Below are 13,900 nucleotides of genomic sequence, written 5' to 3'. Positions count from 1 at the left end.
TGTGACAACTGAAGTGATATTGGAACGCGGCAATAATCATAATCCATCTAATGGATCAGGCAGATCTGATCCACACATAGTTAAAGTTGAGCTAAATCCACATGCAGCTGCCCGACGAACAATAGCAGAAATGAAGGTGGGCTACCTTTTTTTATACTAATCCCCATGATGTGTTGGAGTGTAAGAGAAAGAGCTTTCTGTTGTAGGACAAAGCGTAATCTGCATGACAGTGGGGGCTGCTACAAGTGAGAGTCAGATACCCCGTCATCTCTGAGGGGTATCGGCTTTTATCTAAAGCGCCTTATCACCTCAAACAAAGAGCTTTTACTTTCACCCCAGCACATTTTCATCACATTTAGATGGTGACAAGTTCAGCTTGTAAATTAATGAGACTGTTTTAGTTCCAACTATTAAATCAGCTCACCTTTCACAGAAAAGCCCCATGCATGAAGACTCTATCTAATCTAATCATATGTGTTTAGACTTTGATTTACCAATGCAAAATCAAATTCCCTTTGCACAATTCTCTTGCTTTACATATTTAACCCTTAGACCTTTTTCAAATCTGCAGAACTGTTTTTATTCTAGAGGAAGTCCCAGAGTTTCCAAACATGTGAGGCATGCAAAGGGCATTTTGGGTAAATGTAAATATCAGGTGGCAACCTCCGGTTCTGAAAAGTGAAGCCAAATCTAATATCACTGTGACACTTTACCTTTCTTTGAGGCACTTAATGCCAATTTCTTATTCAGTAAACATAAACTCAGTGGTCGGAATGGGTATAGGCATCAACAGAAGGTGTGTACAGCTTGGAAGAAACTGGTGAGTGCGTGGTCAGAAGCTGCAGAGGCCAACTGGGCTGACTCATAAGTCCATTGTCCCTCAGTATGTGAAACATGGATTAGCCCTCTGCCTGAACAATGGATTGGGGCCCCCTGTATAGGCATCTGACACGCTTTAGCTCAGATTAGTGTGTAAAATATAGGTTATCCTCTGATTGAGGTGACAAATGCACTTGGTGGAAATGTGAACGGCGATGGCGATTTGACTAAGTGCCATTGTTTTTAAAGCTTCATCCATAATAATGCTGTCTAATGCTGTTTGTTTGGGGAACAATATGCAAATAGCTGTGGTTAATATGTAGGATACGGTTCGTCCAAATATCATAAAACACTTTTTTTTAAAATGCATACATGTTTAGGCACATAACTTGTCCTATAAAAGTATTGCAATAGAAATATTTGATATTGTCAAGAGGTCAAAGAATCAGAAAGAACAACATTTTAGATTAATTGGAATGGAGGAAAATGGTTAAAACTCAGTGGGAACAGGATGTATTGAAGATCAATCAGTAGGTGAAACAATGTAAAGTAAAGCAACTGGACATAAAAATTAATTTAAAACCATTAATTGCTCAATAACTCAGCGACTGTACATATAATGTTGGGCCGGGATGGAAGCTCTATTGTTTTACTACCCGTTGCTTTTAATTCACACATTTGCATTTGTGATAGGGGGTAATTAGGATCTATTTATTATTCACATAATCCCTCATAAAAGGCTAATGAGCATTTGTTTTGATGACAGTAAAAATGCAAGAGAAAACGATTTATATTTGTTAGCACTCACAGGTCATTATGCTGGAGCCATTTGTCAGGGGCGTAGCATCCTCTGCTTCATCTGAGTCGGGGAGAGAGCTCACTCTCTCACTCCTCCTCCAGGATGGACTGAGCTGCCCGACAATGTGTCTTCCCAGCAGGGGTCCATCTGTAATTCTAAGAGGCCTGGGTTTATTTATTTATCTAATATGTTATATATTTATACTTTATATTGTATGATTTTACACCTCTCTTCTATTATTTCTTTGTGTGTTTTTGTAATTTGTTTTTACAGTTGTTAAGTGGATTTTTACCTTTTAATATTTGTTATTATTTTCTGATGTTTATGTTTGGTTTGTTCTGCCTTTTGTTCTGCTTTTCTACTGACACTGGGAAGTAAATTAACTTGTGTGAAACTTGGAAGGACCAGCAACCACTTTTTGGATTGAGAATATTGTTTTTAAAGCCAGAAAATCATAATTTGAGGGAAGATATTGCAGCTGAGGAGGGTTGAAATGAGCCAAAGACTGTCATTGGCTGAGAGCACTGTCAATCAAACAGACACTCCTTAACATGCATATTTTAGCTTTCATTACTTAAACGAAACTATATGTTATATACATTTAAATAAACATTCTTAAGTTAATAATTATGGATAAACCAAGGTGTTAATGAAATTCATAAATAATCTAAATAAATAAATTTGGAGACTGGGTGAGGCTGAGGTCATTGGATCAAACACTTTGAGCGTCATTGGATCAAACACCTGTCAATCAAACAAACACACTCCTAAAACGATATATTTTTTAAACTGAATAACCACTGAGCCCATTAAATAAGTCATAAAGAACATATAAGACCTTAAAAAATATAATATAATATATAGTATAAAATGCTTTGTAGTCAATGTATTTGGAGAAAAGAGTGAGTCGCCCCAGTCAATTAAATAAATAAGTCCCGCCCTCTCTGCTAGCTAAACCGTGTGTTGTTAGCTTCTTATTTACGGTTTATGGTTGTTAGCTGAGACTATCTAGAAGCTCCGGACAAACTTCAGCCTGATGGAAAAAAAAGTCAAGAGGTAAGACATGCAAATAAACTTATATCACGAAGCTATTTTACTGTGGCAAGCAAAACAATGTATCCAGCTTGTTTGCCTTGCTAGGTTAGTTAGCATTAAGCTAGCTAACCTCCATTTTTGTTTGGCTAGTTTAGCTTCAGACTAGCTTGTAGCTAGCTCAGTGACAGCTAGTTTTTATTTATTTTTTCTTATTTTTTTTTCCGTGTTGTTCCTTTCTGTTATGACGTCATCTATATGGTTTTAATTTTAATTACTTATATTGTTTCTGTTTTTTACCATGTAAAGTGTCTTTGATTATCTTTTTTAAAGCGCTATACAAATAAAATGTATTATTATTATTATTATTATTAAAAGATTCCTTTATTACATAATGAACGCAATGACCATGTACAGTATGAATCTAAAAAATTAAATTAATTAGCCAAATTCTTATTTCAGTACTGATCTGTGCCTGATAATTAATATATATGTAAAAGATCCCATCTGCCTCTGGTATAATATGACAATCAATAACAAATAAATAAATAGTGAAATGCAGTTGAGTTGGTAAATAATATGCAAAACATATGTCTCAATGGGCTTTTCACATTGGTGTACCTATCAATAGTCAACAAGACATGGAAATAAATACAATTTTAGCCAATCAATATATCTTCAGTATATTACAGTTTTAATTGTTTTGGCCTCGACAAAAAGTGTGTTTGGCATACAGTATGACGACAGTAAATCATACAGTTAATGACGATGAAACCTACTGAGTCTATTGTATTTCTTTTATAGGAATTGAGTGTACAGAGTTGCCTTTATGATCAACAGTAGGGGCAATTGAGGGACATCAATAGTACATTGATATTAGTAAATTGATATACTCGGACAGTAGGTTCAGTATAGCAAGGTATGTGATTCTGAGTTTGATATATTTATTTCATTGATCTGGCCCCATTTGTACTTTGTTTGCTGGCCTCAGTTGTCTAAATAGTGTAATTTTGCATTTGATATCTACGTCTGTAAACCGAGTCATTGTGCTATAAGCAATAAAAGGTTCTAAGTGCCTGATTACACCAGCGTTACGTTGCTTCCTTTACTCCTAGTGCCTTCTGGGTAATGACAAGGGGAAAATATCAAAACGCTCACGCAGAGCCGAGACGTCGAGGGCTCAAAAGGTGAGCGGGTTGGTGAACTGGCATGTCCTCACTCTCCCGGAGGCCTGCTGGCCTTCACCTGTTCCCTGTCCTCTCCCCCCCCCCGCCCCCCGCCCCCCATCCCGCCGCACAACAGACGTCTTATCAAACGTGACTGATTGCTGTAATCTGGACTGGAGCCATTAAGCAAATTACCTGAATCATTGCGAGGATTAGTCTCATTAACACATGATTAGCATCAAATTAAAATAATGAGTGTTTAACTTGTGATGTCTTCCAGTTGTTGGAACAGCTTGATCAGCCACGCCGGGCTTATAGAGGGGGCAGCCCTCCGTGTCAGGGATCCCGAGGAGCAGGGATGGACTGGTGCTGGACCTCGCCGGCACTACCAGACCCCCAAGGTGAGTGTCCTCGACAAGGTGTTTTCACGACAGAATGTCACGCTAAGGTATTTGCCACCGGAGTTTTGCCCCAACTTTTAGGGTCAAGTTAAAAAGGACGTTGAAAGGGAAGTCACTGTTGGAACTGAAAATCTGCACCTGTTGTGGTAACGTGAAAACATAATACAATAGTGTTTCTACTATTTTGTCCACCCAATTTATCAGAAACGCCGTTACAAGGTTTTACATGAAGAAAAAAACAAGGTGTAATGGTAACATGGAACTGATCATGTCATCCAAAACATTAACAGGACATATAGGCATTCAATGAAAAGAAGGAAATATCTTTAAGATATGAATATCAATATAGAAATATCAAACCAATGTACGAGTTAAGTTTTAATTTGATCATTGAACTCAGTAGTTAGTGCTGCCACAGATTGTTGTCATTGCATTGGGAAAAGTTTTACAAAAGTATACTTATGTGAAAGTATTGATTTGTAAAGGAGAGTGTTTTGAGGTTTTAACAGCGACTGTGATTTTGGAGAACAAAAATGTGAGGCTAACGTCTGAAGTGCTTCCTGCGCCGTAAATGATCAAAACCCCAAAACAGCAATGTGATGCACAGAAACAAATAAACAAGTATGAAGAAAACCTGACATCACCAACATGCTCTGACCTGCTGGGATCACTTTGCCTCCTTCTAATATTCAGTAGCATGAAGCTACCAGACGGTTTAGTACGTCCTGATACATAGTATGTGATACGCAGTATGACACAAATACCAGGATGTACTTCTACATCCGGTTGCAGTTATGCTAGCCAGCATGCTTCTCTGGCTATTCTGACCCACAATCCTTTGCACAGCAGATATACGAGCAAGAGGTTTAAAGTTAAAGGTGCCACGTTATGAGGAAGTAGTGAGTGTGTACTTCATGCAACAGTACATACTTTGTGAGGGGTTAATAGAACGTATGCGATTTGGAACTTTGCTTCTTCTGTGTCCCCAGAAGATGCACTTTAGTGAGCATCTTCAGGGAGAAAGGAAGGGCGTGTTTTTAGTGTTTATCGTGCAACTTTGTCTTAGTCGTTGTGTTCTTGTAATTTTTCAAAAAACGTACTTTGTGAGCTTTTTGGTGAAGGAATTAAAAAACTGATTTATTTTTAAAGTTAGCATGAAAACGTGGAACTTTAACTTCCCACTGGAGTGTACTGAACTTCTTTACATTGTCAAACACACCAATATACAGTGTACTTGGACTACTTTTGCACTGAAATCATGTTTTCAACATTTAAATTCATAGATTCAGCTGCATTGGAATATTTACAGCTTTATATTCTACATGTATATATGTCCCCTCTTAACTGTTTCTGGTTTGTCCTACATCTCACTTTTTAATGCTGGGATGACCCTTACTTTATAGGGAACACTTATGTCTAATTACGTAATGGAACATAGCATAAATCTAAGGGAAGCGTCCACGCTGCGGTAGAAAGTTGTGCTCGATGTCCACGGATGACCCGACCTGTTTCAGCGTGGATGACGGGATTGGACGAGGCTTTTCTACTCTGCAGACATTCAGTAACATCTGTCAAACCATAATTAATCAGCATTCGCAGATGTTGCTTTACTGCAACCTGTTGAACATTTCCCCGAAAAAAAAAAAAAAAAGCCCCTTTGCAACAGAGAACATCTGACGACTTGTAAAATGTTTCATTATCATCCTCAACAATCCAGCGTCACCTCCTCACCTCTCAGAGTGAAGATGAACAAACGGGAGTGTAGTGCACCTTCTGCTTTTATCTCAACAGATTTATTTTAATACCACAAAATGCATATTTAGAAAACGCTAAGTGTAGTTAAAAACTATAATGCTAACCTGCTGCTTGGAGATTATGGACCCTGAGTGACATTATGTTGTATCAGATGGGAGGGGGGGGAGAGAAAGGATGTCAAGTGCTCGGCCCAGCGGCACGATTTAATATCATATGCAGCGAGCACAATTCCTTTTTGCACTAATGAAAACAATAGCAGCACTAAACACTGCAGCCTACATTTAATTTAATCTTTTGAGGGATTATCTTCCTCGGCTAATGTCAGAGTGTAAGACGGCCCGTGAATATTAAATACATTTCCTCTGCAGATGCTCCGACAACATCGGCCGGCGGATAATGTCAACAGATTTTTTTCTGAGTTTCTTCATATGGGCGGAATTACTTCGTGAAACATTCACGGTGGAAGCTTTTTTTTTTTTTTGCCTTTGCCTTTGCCGACTTCTCCATTATGCTTGAATGTCATGACACCAAAGGGGGCGGGGTGTTCTGAGTATCGGATGTGTGTTAATGGCCTTGTGTTCCTTTGGCTTTGGCTGAATTAAAGGGCTTAGCAAATCCATCTTAACCGTGACTGTACTGCAGGAGGACAAAGTCACTGCTGCATTGTGCTGCATATTATAAGAGTGGTCACTCAGACGGCCTGATTCAGGGTGCGTTATCTACTAATTCTATTAAATTCATGTTTAATTTAAATTACTTTTTACATTAATTCATTATTATAATTACAAGTCATTGTTAACAGTTGGTTTTTGAGCAACTTTAAACTGATTTTAACATATGTGAGCCAAAAAAAAGGACAAGTAGCGTCATTACTGTAGTTTAACTAGCATGTTTGTAGCGATGCTGTTTTTCTGAATCAAAGAGATTTTCGGTAGCTCAGCTCTTTTATTGATCAAGTAGCGAGGTAGCTATATACATTAGCTATATTTTCCTGAGCATTTCTGAAGCTCAAGCGTTTGTGTTTAATCCAAGGAAAAGTGTCAGAAGGTGAGGACACAGAGAGGAATTGATCCCAAAGGATCTATATATACACAGTATATGTATATATATATATACAAGAAATTAAAAAATCTAACTCTCAACTCGTGAAATACAGCAGCTAGGTCAGTAACCCTACATTTCAAACTGTGACGCTCTACGTACCGCTCTAGTGTGAGCATTGCATGTGTCAACTTCCACTCGTCTTTGCAAAATAAACTTCTGTGTTCACAGGAAACAACTTAGTTAGGTTTAGGCAACAAAGCCAATTGTTTTGGCTTAGGAGAAGATCGTTGTTAAGGTTGATATAACTAAGTTTGTTAAGTAGTTAAGTAGGCTAAGTTATGTTGACTTTTGGTTTGACACGGGTCACAAATAGCGGTCTACTGGGTTAAAGTTCTGTGTTTTTTAACCAATTCATCCACATCAACCTCCATAAGCAGACTTTCTCCCTCTTCATACTACGCCAGCTGACTTCCTCCTTCACTCCCGTCATAACTGCAGCTACATAGAGCGTCATCGTTCACCTCTTAGAGCCACAGACGAAGCTATTTAACGCCTCTGGAGTGAGAAGCAGGCCTTCAGGGCATCATTTCATAATCAGTCCATGTCTATTAAGCTGTTTGTGAGTTGTTGAACTGCAGTGCGGCCTGAGAAGCTGTTTCCTCTGCAGGCGACAGTAGTGACACTATACTTTCTGAAACTCGGCAGCCAGCTGGAGTCTCAGAGTGTAAGTCTGCCCTCAAAATGGCGTCTTTTTATTTGCTGAAGTCGCTGATAAAGTAGACAAACTTTACAGCCAAGACGCACTCGCATTTGTTTTGTTTTTTGTGGCCGACGATAATTTCCCCACATTGTCGCTACTTTATGTCTGTCTGAGCCCATCTGTGATCTCCGTGGCAGAGGACTGTACTTCTCACTGAGCTCGCTGTCGTGTCGGGCGCACAGTTTCTCTCTGCAAGCGAATGGAAAAAGTCATCCTAAGGACAAAGCGGCATCCGCCTAATTGCGGTTGATTAATAAAATACCAGCGCGGGGCAGCAGTTGGCAACTCCATTATTGTGTTTCTCAAACAGATTAATTGCGGTGAACAATATGAGGCTGCCACCGCTGATAGCGAGACTTTGGATACAAAGGCAGTCATCAAGAGCGAGCCCCGGATCGCATTAGTCATTTTTAAATAGCTCACTCAGTGATTACTCTCGTGTAACAGTTTCAGGCTGAGGAGCTGCTATGAGCTCGCAGACAGCTCAAAATACTGAAAGAAGTACAACTGATTGTACTTTGTCGATGCAAAGAACACGTAAAACCCGCTTTTTCTCAGTTACAAAGCATGACGTGTCTTTGATTTATGTTCTGTTTGTGGACCAGAATGTAAATCTTAAATACGTGTATCCGCTCAACACAGCCTCTGTAGTTCAGACTCTTGTTAATGAACTTAAGCTGAGGGGGAAAAGCCCCCCCCCACACACCTCACGACAGCAAATAGCCAAGGGCAATAGCCGATAACTAATGTGTGGAATATTGCAATTAGCATGGCAAAGTACTTACAGGGATCAAATTAAAAAATTCATTAACGCTCGCACTTAATTAAGAAACACTTTTGGGTTTACATGATAAATTATGACACCTATTAAATCTTCGGGTACAAGCTGTAATGGCCTTCTTTGCTCCTGGGTGTAGACAGTGTTTCCTTTCAGGTTCAAGGAACTCTCCAAGGACCTGAAGTATTTATTAAAGAGTTTTTTATTAGGAATAATGTTTCCCTGCAGGAGGGATGCAGGAGCAAGCCATTTTAAGGGAAGATGTGGAGGATTTTGTTGCACCTCAGCATCTCGTCTGAACATGTCACACTTAATTGAAACAAGATTGGAAAAGAGCCTTGAGTTGAATGTGTTGTTAAAGGGGAAGTCAAATAATGAATTAAGCTGAATATCCGCTCTCGTGTCGGACATGCAGCTCATTAAACGAGTCCTGCAGCACTTTTCACCGCGAGCTCGTTGAGATACTTTGCTGAGAAGCTTTTGTTTCCTCCACAAAATATTTATAATGATAGATTATTTAGGGTTCAGCATCTGGTTATATATTTTATCTTCAGTGTCTTCTAATCTTTGATGGAAGTGAGAAACTCTCTTCAAGTATCACGCTGGCACACTTTTCAGTTTAACAGTTTCAATAGAGGAGAGTTTTACAACACCGGCTACGTTTATACGATACCGTGACTCTGTTCATCACACTATACTGTGACAATTGTTGCCAATTATTAATGTACAGCACGTAAAGTTGAGATGCTCTCCACAAAGACACCAGACAGTCACTTTACCTCATTTAAAACGCTTCATTCACACTCCACAGAAACAAAATGAAACTTCTTTGTTTCACTCTTTTTACTGTTCCAACAATCACCAACTCTGGTTTGGGAGATTGAAATAGAGTCGAATGAGTTTTATTTATATATAAAGTACGAACCCAGCCTGTTTTAAGCCAGTTTTCCCGTGTTTATAAACCTGCAAATCGTCGCTAATTTGGTCGTAAAAGGAGAATAACTTTCATTGGCTGCAGTTGTGATATTTATCCATGCTACGTCTAAACATCAATGTTCTTCTCTGTCACCACTTTAAATGTCATTGTCCTACAATTGAAAATATAATAACCACATCTGTGTCTAAAATAGTCCCACTGGTGTCGAGTCGAGCAGTATTAACTGAAATGACGTCGTCTTTCTGCAGACTCTGAGATAAAAGCTGTGAGAAGACGGCGGCTGATGAGCGCACACTGCGCGTTGAAGTTTGTGTCTCATAGTGGAGGCGTCCGCTGTGTTCCTGAGGCGGCCGTTCATCCTTAATCATCTCATTTATATACCGAGGACGATTCCACACACCAGTAGACATTAAACTGATCATCCTTAAACAAGCGCGTAGATTAATCTCATTTGCAGCGCGGCCGTCCACAGATGAACCTGTTGGTACACGAGTAGAGAATATGAGGAAGTGAGGTGAGTGTGGGCGCCTGCTGGGGCCTTAATGTTCCGCACAACAAGAAGCTCTTGACAGGAGGCCTCTTGAACTTTTGGCTCAAGAGGCCGTACTAGACGAACCCTTCATTTTGGTAATTTGAGTCTTCTAGTGCATCCAAAATGGCCTCTGAGCCGGGGTGCATACAGATATAACATTTCATGGCAGTGATTCATTCACAACATAAATTTGTCTCTAAAACCTTTATGCATTTATGCTTCATAATTAATAGCATCGCTTTATTGAATATACTACTCTAATATTGTTTTGTTGTCCAAAGAATCGACATATAATGTGGTATTATGAGGAAACTTGAGATTTATACCCGTATAGCTATAAATTAATGGGTTGAAATGCATAAAATTGCATTACGCAACATTGCAACACTTTATAATATGCTGCAAAACGCCTGCTTTTGATGATATTCTATGATATCTTCTGTCGTATGTTATTGTATTTTATTTAACAACAGGCAGAGGTTCTTTATCTCCTGCTTGAACAAAAGAAGAGTTCTGGTGCAGCTACAACACTTCATTAAACCTATAGTCTCATAATCCGTCCGTGCTTCCTGGAGTTGATTCCACGTCATTCCTTAAATAACCTTTTCTGTGCATTCATCTGCAGCTTTAACAAAAGTTAACATTGAAAGAATCCAAAGTGAATCTTTTGCTAAATTGAGTAAATTCCCAGTCATGCACTTTGCTCTTGGAGATGTTGTGTGTTGAATGGGAGTGTTGGACAGACAGAGAACTCGGGGTTCAACAGCTCCCTTCTGCTGCTGCTGCTGCTTCTGGTCCGATCTCAGTATCTCTTTGAGTGTCTGCTCCCTCTCTCCTTCATCGACTCCTTCGGGTGAATAATTGGCAGAGCGTCGGGACAAAAATGGCCGACGGACAAGTCACGAGTGAGCAAACGTGCGGTTGATTTGAAGCCTCGAAGCGGACGCTGGCTCACTTCTGTTAGATTATCTCAAACAAGCGTCCAGAGCCGTGACTAAATTATTATCTGTGTATTTCATAATGTTACTGACAATATGTTAACGTGTCCCCCCCACCCCCCCGTTGTGAACAGATGGGTCCTTTTACTTTATTTTCCACATCAAGTATGATTATTTCTTTGTGCCAAAAGCCACCTGCCGTTCCTTGGTCTCTGTTCTAATTATTTATGTTGCTAACACACAGCAGGACTTGTTATCAGTTGGATGGTATCTTAATAAAGGAAGGCACATCAACATATTGACATCATGTTCAAGGGGAAAATCTATCATCAGGCAAAAGTGGGCAGAGTGGAGAGTGTGTGTGTGTGTGTGTGTGTGGGGGGGGTGATCAGGCCATGTGCCAACACCTCCAGATCTGACCTCCTTTTGTTCCCCGACTCCTGAGCTCCCTCTCCAGCTCGCATCTCAGGAACCATGTGATGGTAATTAGGTGAAAGCCCATTAAAAAGTCAAATCAGAGAGAATACATTATCATTGAGGCTCCGGGAACCTGATGATTTTCACTCTGTGTGTGTGTGTGTGTGTGTGTGTGTGTGTGTGTGTGTGTGTGTGTGTGTGTGTGTGTGTGTGACAGAGAAGGACGAAGAGGTCCAACTACAAAAAGAACAAACACACCTGGTGTTTGTTGCTTCTGTCCGATCCAGAGAGGGGAAGTTTTCCTCCCAAATGAACCTTTTTATAGAGACACACACACACACACACACACACACACACACACACACACACACACACACACACACACTCACATGAGGCTCGTTTTCGTGGCTTCTGGGTAAATGTCCATCGAGTATTAACTGACGAAGTCTCAAGGGTTCTCTGTGACCTTTGATTGACTTTTCTTGTATTTGTTTTGTATCTATTATGGGCTGTATATTCTATATTTTACACACTCTGCATACTTTTATATTTCGTGCTTCTTTCATGTATGTTTAACAATGCAACATAATCTATAGTCCATGTTTCGATTCAACATAATTGTCCCTCTTTTATTAGCTTTGCATGTTGTTTTCTGAGCCTCTGTGTTGTCTTAATTAATACTTGATAATGTAGTATAAGAGTGATGTTTCTATTCATATTAATATTCTCTCTTTTCTGCATGCTTTGTAACGGGTATATAATGAATACCTTTGAATCTTATATTCAGTTTTTTAGGGTGACAGATAAAAAATAGCCTCTTGTTCTAACTAGAGGCATGTTTTATTAACGTGCACTGTCCCTACCAAATGAACCAATAAATAAAAGACATAATTGTGAACTCGAGCTTGCTCTCAAGGATCTATCGAGATTAGAAAAAGACTGAATGAATGATGGGATATTTGCAACAAGTCTTTGAGCAGGTTGTTGAGCAGTGCCCTCCAGTACACGTGTTCTCATCCGCTGCCTCGTAGTTAAGTTCACACAACGAGAGCAGAGGGTCGCGTTCAACACGACGTCTTCATCAGTGTCGGTTTAAGAAACTAATGTGTACTCGGGGGAAATATCTCAGTCATGATTTGTGTGTCTGCCTTTGCTGTAGATTAAACTCATTTTAACAAACAATGTTCGGTCTCGACCTTGGGTGTAAATCGTGTTTAGTGCCGTTGATGTTTTATTCAAGAAAAAAAGTCAGAAATAGTGAATTATGAAAGTTTTTCTCCTTCCATACAGTTTATTTTCTCCTCGTTCTTTTTGTTCCGTCCACAGTCCAAAGGCTGATGAGGACAAATGAAGTGTTGCAGCCTTGTGATGTTATTGTACTTCCTGTGTGTTCTTTGCTATGGTGATACAGTTCAGTGCTTAAAGTCATGCTTGTGATAAGAGGCTGTAGTTCTGGGTTTGTTGTGGTTGGTTTTCGGTTTCCGCACACGGTTCACCTGGAAGACGACATTTACTTTCTCTGCATTTTAATGTAAGACACAAAAATAGCTGAATGTGAGAATCGCACCAGAAATCTGTGTGTTTCTGCCAAATCATCCGTGTATTGCCACCATAAATACGTTGCATTTTGGGAATCGTGTTGGAAATTAGGATTATATGACGACCTCTGCCAAACAGAACAGCAGATATCCTGGAGAAGCCATTAAACATATTGATGACAACTTTGTGCTGTCGTTGACATTTAATATATATAATAATATATATATAGCACATTTTGTGAAACGATTAGAATTTTGAAGTTCCTTACAGAAGGAAGTAAAGATATAGAGTAAAAAAGAATGAAAGAGACGGAGAGTTTATAACAATATAAAAGGACGAGATCACAAAGTGAACAAACCACAAAATATAAAGTTATTCGATCATATTAAAGCAGATGAAAACGTGAGTTTTAAACTGAATGAAAAGATGAAACACTGCAGAACCAAAGAGCAAAGAAAGAAAAAAGTAATACACAAGGGGAACATCGGAGCTAAAGAATGGAGATTTAGTCAAAATATTGCAAATAAAAGTAGCAATTAAGTTAAGTATTAACGCGGATTCAAAGCGTCCTGTCGTGGGGATAGGTCACTCTTAATCAGGGGCTCCACTCTTCTCAAATGTAGAACACTTACAATTAAACGTACTCAATACTTTAATCCCCCTGCGAGCTCAAAACGAATACGCCATAATTACAATTTCACATGTACGGCTCCTGCTTGTTTCTAATGTGACTGGAGATGGGTTCAGAAATATGTCATTGATGACGGCAGATGCATTATAATTATAGATTCCTCTATCCTTTTTTTTTCTAAGCTTTTTCTATCCATCCCGGGGGCCGAATACAAAAGCCGTCGTATTACCCCTCGAAGGGCCAGTAAGCCATTGTAGCACTCCCATTACGAAGCCAGATTTAAAAGGGTTACAGAACCTTTATCTACCCAGTTAAGAACATATATATATATATATATTTATATATGTGGTAT

Source organism: Pholis gunnellus (genome assembly GCF_910591455.1).
Source record: "Pholis gunnellus genome assembly, chromosome: 6".
Taxonomy (NCBI): Eukaryota; Metazoa; Chordata; class Actinopteri; order Perciformes; family Pholidae; genus Pholis; species Pholis gunnellus.
Note: the sequence above shows the minus strand (reverse complement) of the source record.